This window comes from Tenrec ecaudatus, chromosome 13 (assembly GCF_050624435.1).
Source record: "Tenrec ecaudatus isolate mTenEca1 chromosome 13, mTenEca1.hap1, whole genome shotgun sequence".
Taxonomy (NCBI): domain Eukaryota; kingdom Metazoa; phylum Chordata; class Mammalia; order Afrosoricida; family Tenrecidae; genus Tenrec; species Tenrec ecaudatus.
In genome coordinates, this window is record NC_134542.1 from 25,439,541 (window position 1) to 25,445,996 (window position 6,456).

Consider the following 6,456-nt stretch of genomic DNA (forward strand, 5'->3'; position numbering starts at 1 on the left):
AACATTAAAATAAATAGAAAACTGCTCTTTTGTTAATAGGTAGGGTCTCTATGATTCAGACCTGACTCAGTAGAGTCTGACAACAACAACATGTGAGAACGGGTGAACATTAGAAAAACAATTAATTTAATGCTTTGCATAAATAAAATGAAGAGAGCGGATCACAGGATAACAACGATCAAGGTAGAAAAGGCATTTGGTGAAACCCAACAGTGCTTCTTGATAAAAACTTTCAGCAAATTAAGAATTGGAGGGAATTTTCTCCATGTAATTAAAGTACACTTCAAAACGAAGAAGACAAAAATCCTTACAGCTGGACAAATAAGGAATATTATAATAAATGAAGAAACTACTGTAGGTGTCAAGATTTCATTTTACCTGTATCCAAAACCACTGTCTGTGGAAACACTTTCAGACTCAGGTATGCCTAAGCTAAGCCACACCTTTCCAATGACCGGCCAGTGCATGAAGAAGACTGGAGAAAAGGGGATGCCCTTGAATTCAAGTGTTGGTGATGCTGTGCCCGAGCAGAAGGAAGAACACATCTGTCTCTGAGGAAGGATAGCCAGAATGTTGCTAGAAATGAAAATGTCCAGACCATGCCTCCTGTATTTTCAGCATGCTGTCAAGAGGGACCTGGTGTACCGTGCTTGTTAAAGGAGAGAGTGAGTGCATGGGAACACCTTGAAGGAGACTGAGTGGCACAGTGTGGGTGCAGTGACGTCTCGAGCACAGACAGGCTAGGAGGATGGCACGATCCTGGAGAAGATCTCACTCTGTGGGGCAAAGGCCCGTAAGAACCAGGAATGACCCAATAGCCAGTAACAGGAATAGCAACATATATGTTTTTCTTAATTAGTGAATTAAGTAGTCTTGATGATTTTATTTCAATCAAGATGCACTCAATGCAATATGTTTAGATATTATAACTAAAAAATTATAACTATAAAAATAAACATCAATCAGTATAAAACTCTTTGTGATAAGAAGAGCAGGAATATTTACATTAAAGTAGCTATAATCCAAAGACAAAGAAAATGACAGGGGAGTTTAGACAAGTTCTAGCAAGGGGTAAGTTAGTCGTCGTCTGGCTTCATCAGGCCCTAACTGGGGATGGCTTTCTCTTTGCCATTTGTGGTTAGATGGGACTTACTGGAAATAAACAGTTTGTTTAGAGAATTATAAACTATAAACGCTACAAATAAAAATCCACATGTCCACACATCACATGACTACCGCCATCATCGTCAAAAACTGGATTTGAAAAACCAATGTTTAATTTTCTCAGCCTGGAAAGCCTGAGAGAAAATAATGAGAAGCCTTTACTGTTAATGATGAGAATTTTTAAAGGGAAAACGTGAAGGATGGGCAGACAATGGCTTGTGAGGGCAGAAATCTAATAATAAAAAAAGAGACAACACAACATGAAGGTGATTGGAGTGGAACTTGTAAGGACATTCCGTACAGATGGAAGAGGGGAAGTGCCCAGTCACTGTGATGTTTGAGACATTTACTTCAACATCCACAAGCTGTAGCACTCAGAATGAATTAAAAGGCTGTGAACAGAAAGCAGAGAACGAAGTATTCAAATATCCATCGGAAGAAATTAAAAGCCTAGAAAATTAAAATGGCAACAGAGACACCGAAGAATTTTTATATGTAAAGTTTATGAGTAGATAAAACATATTCATAATTATTTAGAGTAAAATGAATTTAGCAGTAAGTGAAACAGTAGAAAAGGTGAGTATATATCGCCACTCCAGGAATCTTGAACAGATAGAAAGAACCAACCTGCAAACAAGCTCTTAGGGGACTTCCACAGGCCTGGGATTTTTCTGGCCTTCATTTTCAGAATGGCCAAACTTTCTCGACACCTCAGGGTTTGGTTGAGATTTGCTGTGAGTTCACGTCCTTGAGGCCAGTGCACAACCAGTTAAGTTTTATAATCAGTCCCTCAAAATGACGTCTCAACTCCATTGAATTTATTCCGACTCACGGTGATCCTAAATAATGAGAAGTTTGGGTTCCTGGGCATGTCATTTTTACAGAGTCTAACCCTCGTCTTTCTCCAATGGAGTGGCTGGGAGATGTGAACATTGACCTTGAGGTTAGCAGCCCAAAGTGTCACCTACATAATATTATGTTACATATGTCATATATAGTAATATCTAATATATACCATTCATTAAAAAGTTATCTATTTATTCATTTTGTAGATTTTCCTTTCTCTTTGAAAAAATACTATTATTAATAATGAAACAGACCTCCCTGTTTCTCTCCTCATACTCAAACATTTTTGGAAAGCAAAATTAGAGCTGATGGACATATCATTTTGTGACGTCAATACTATTGTCAATATTGTTGTTTTTGTGGTGGTGGTGGTTAGTTGAAGTCCAGTTGGTCCCAACTCCTAATCACCCTGATGTTTCACAGAGGGAACACTGCACAGTCCTGGACCACGCTCGCCGTCACTATGCTGGAGTGAGCGACTTCCTCTCTTCCGATGGCCCTCTGTTTTACTGCGCACAGTGTCCTTCTCTGTAAGCGGGCCCATCCTGAGAACATGTCCAAAGAGTGCGTGATAAAGTCTGGTATCTAAGCGCCATTCTAGCTGTAATACCCACAAGGCAGATTGGTTTGTTTTACCAGCCTGTCCTAGGGGGGGTGATTTTCAGAAGCAAAACCAGTGATATTCTATAAGTGAATATAAAGATATATTTGTATCAAGAAAATGGCTCCTCTGGTTGGAGAAGTGAGTCTACGTCCAGGCAGAGTTCATGCTGTGGGTCAGGTGATAGGCTGCAGACCTCTTCTGACTTTAGTAATCAGCAGGAGGACCACAGGCCAGTGACTGCAGAGGACGATAACTCTGAGATCAGGGGGTGAGGTTCGTGGGTGCAAAGAATCCAAGGCAAGCAGAATGGCTCAAGACAAAGTGGTAAGTCCTTGGCTGAACGAAAAACAAGATGCAGGATCCAAACCCATCAAAAAACAAGCAAGCTTTTCCACAGCATCCAATTTTACTGGAAGCAGGACTCCCCTTCCCCCTCCACCACCACCCCCCACCACAAGAAATATCCTTTCCATGGATCAGTGGTTCTCAACCTGTGGGTCGCGACCCCTTTGAGTGTCAAATGACCCTTTCACAGGGGTTGCCCAATTCACAACAGTAGCAAAATTACAGTTATGAAGTAGCATGGAAAATAATGTTATGGTTGGGGGGTCATCATGACATGAGGAGCTATAAAAGGGTCGTGGCAACATGAGGAAGGTTGAGAACAGCTGCTATGGATTGTATCAAGGTTATGCTCTGGTTAAGGGTGTTTCATTCCACCGCAAACTTATTTTATTATAGAGGCTTACAACTGATTGGATGTGATTTTCTTGTTTTAGGTAAGGTCACATAAAGGTGAAATGCCAAACCACTTAGAGTCTTGGCTCAGGCAAGTTGACACAAAGCCTCTTCATCACACCGTGTGCGTGGCTTTCAATATTCTTCCATAAAAGCATCTATTGACAGACCTGGAGCAGTTACTGTCTGCTCTTAAGGTTTCCTACAGATGCAAGAGAGAATGTCCTCGCGCTTTCTGCCTGCCTGCCTGTGGCAGCCATGATTGAATAGGGGAGGACAGTGATGACGGAAAGAAAAAAAAAAAGAAAAGAAAAAAATTCTTCCATAATATCAAAATTAAAATTGCATTAGTTCTCTAGTTTCACTTGTTTATTGTCCAGCTTTCACGTATGAGCTTATTGCAAATGTCATGGCTCGTGTCAGGCCTCCTTTGTTCTCAATGTGACACCTTTGCTATGCAACCCTTTGCAGAGGTCTTCTGCAGTGGATTTACCCGAGGCAACCAATAGTGTGATTTCCTGGTTGGCACTTCCATGACTATTGATTGTGGATTCCAATGAAATGAAATACTTGGCAATATATGTGTATATTATGCAGGGTCTCTAAGAAACAAAACGAGGACACTTACAATGATAGATAATGATAGAGAGAGACAGAGAGAGAGATGACAGATAGATTTATACAGCATGAAGGAATATAACACCTAATTGATCCACAGCAATACAGAGGGCTCAGTTCAACTCATTTCCACAGAACAGTTAATATACTGTAAGTCCTTCAACTCAAGAGGGCTGCTGGATACAAGGTCAAGGAAGCAGACAACTGAGTCTTCCCTCGGGCAATCCAGCAGAGCCCACCCACAGGCAGCAAACAGCAGGGCAAGTCACCAATAGTCAGCAGCTCAGGAGGCTATCGAAGTAGGCCTAGATGGGATATTGAACTCAAGCAATGCAAGATGACAGGATCCACCAGCCTCAAGCTCACGCGTGTACATAGCAGCAGCATGGCGAAGCAGGTCTCAAAGGAACCTCAAACTCTAGTGACAAGATGTCACAGGTACTGCAGCTCACAAGTTGAGGAGAGAACTAGCTGCAACGGCTACACCGATCGCCAGAGAGCAAGAGAGGGAGGGTGGGTCTTGCAGAGCCATTAATCTTTGCCCTCCAATCAAACTGCCACCTGATTAATCCCACGTGTTCCTATTGCCCAGATTGGCACAATAAGCCTACATATCATAATGTGTTTCTCAGGACGATCACTCTTTACATTAATAAAACACGTCATCTTTCTCCTGATGAGTCCAACAATGGTTTCTAACAGCTGACCTGGCAGTTAGCAGAGCAGTGTAACCCACTAACACCAGTTGCTAATGGGACTTCCTCTAACCTGATGCTGTGTTACGCTTCATGTAGCCAGCTTCGCAGAGTACTTGATTAGCATGCACATTGAATGTCTATGGTGAAAGACACAACACTAACACACAACTCTCCTGAATTTAAACCGTGCAGTGCCCTTGTTCTGTTCAAACAAGTGCCTCCTGATCTCTGTACAGGCTCCACATGAGCACCACTTATATTCCTTCTCTGTGCAGCTATCCGTGGTTTGTTACAATTTACATAGTAGAATATGTTTGCATGGTAAACAAGAGAAGTAAATGTTTTTCTAGTACCCTAAGATTTCAGCCAAGTTATATCTCATATCAGGAAAATACTAGTAGAGTTAAATTCTGCTAGGATAAAATAAAAGTATCAAATTTTACACCATAGTAGGACCATGGTTAAATTTATTATGTTATAAAATATTACTAATGTGTCAAATTCCAGAAAGCACACATCAGTAAACAACCACAAATGGTGTGAATTAGCTTCATTAGAATAGAAGTTACTTAAATGACTTCTTGAAATCAGAAGTAGTTACACCTGGAAAATTATCCAATTTCACCAGAGGAAAAAATATAAGTGGCAAAAGAAAATTAAAGTTGATGGGCTCAGAAATGAATGTGACTGCAGATCATGTATAGAGAAGATATTTCAGGGCGGGCAGAGGAATAACTTCAAATGACTAGACCCAGGTGTCCATCTAAGCTGTAATCTTGAGCAATTCATGTGATTTTATGCCAATTATAAAAATGATGTAGTATCTACTAGATTTTATACTATAGAAAGTAAATAATTGTATGTGAGAATATATTGCACTTTAAACTCCACCCTCCCCCACCACCCCAGATACTTTGAAGGAATGGACTTAATTCACCAGGGGCATGTGCAAGGGGCATGTGAATCTATATTTATCTAAAAATGTAACTCATGTACCTGATTTGTTGCTTATGCATTTAGTAAAATATGATTTACTTTTGTTTTCTTTTAAAAAAGTAGGAAAATGCGGCTTACTTCTATTTAATTTTAAGGAAACTTCAATTTAAAATAATTTAACACAAAAGCTATTAATGTACTTTACATAAGTATATTTTGTAGGTATATTTATATACTGCAAGGTATTATGCCTTTCAAAAGAATAAAAACCTATGAGGCAAAATACAATTATGGGGAATAATTAATTTAAAACGCTCATGCTTAGTTGCACTTTATTTTGTATTTTATCAAAATGAAATGTCTCTGAACAAATATCAAAGCATTTTGTCATTTAACCAAAATATACCTTGTCTCTGGTAAGATACATGTACAAAAAAATTTGCACATTGCCTTCTACTTCCTTACATGCCACCCCCTTACCCCTCACAAAACAGCTCGCAGTTGGTCACACTCTGGTGGCTTGGGCGCTCTGTGATACTGGGAGATGTGTTAGATACTTCAAATAGGAGCAGGGTGGCCCACAGTGAACAGGTTTCAGAAAGGCTTCCACACTCAGAAGGAACTATGAAGAGGGGATAGATAGGCTGTCCACTTCAGAGGAATTAGCCACGGCAAACCCCATGGTTAGCATCGAAACATTGCCAGGCTCTGCCAACCTAATGATCAACTGCAGAACGCTGTAATTAAGATAATGGCGGAAAATGAGCCGGCCAGGCGGGAGGGCCCTCAAACTGTGACTGAGGAAGAACGACCTTCTCAAAGTAGGGGTGACCCTAATGACGCCGACGGAGT

The 6,456-nt window shown here is 40.5% G+C and overlaps 1 protein-coding gene and 1 non-coding gene across 2 annotated transcripts in view; one reads left to right on the forward strand and one right to left on the reverse strand.

Moving 5' to 3' along the window:
* Window positions 1–6,456, reverse strand: part of SPAG16 (sperm associated antigen 16) — a 1,005,436-nt gene that overhangs the window by 770,901 nt on the left and 228,079 nt on the right. The window lies entirely within an intron of this gene.
* Window positions 3,505–3,634, forward strand: LOC142425193 (small nucleolar RNA SNORA31). The gene has a single exon (XR_012779550.1). It is a non-coding gene; the product is annotated as a small nucleolar RNA SNORA31 (small nucleolar RNA).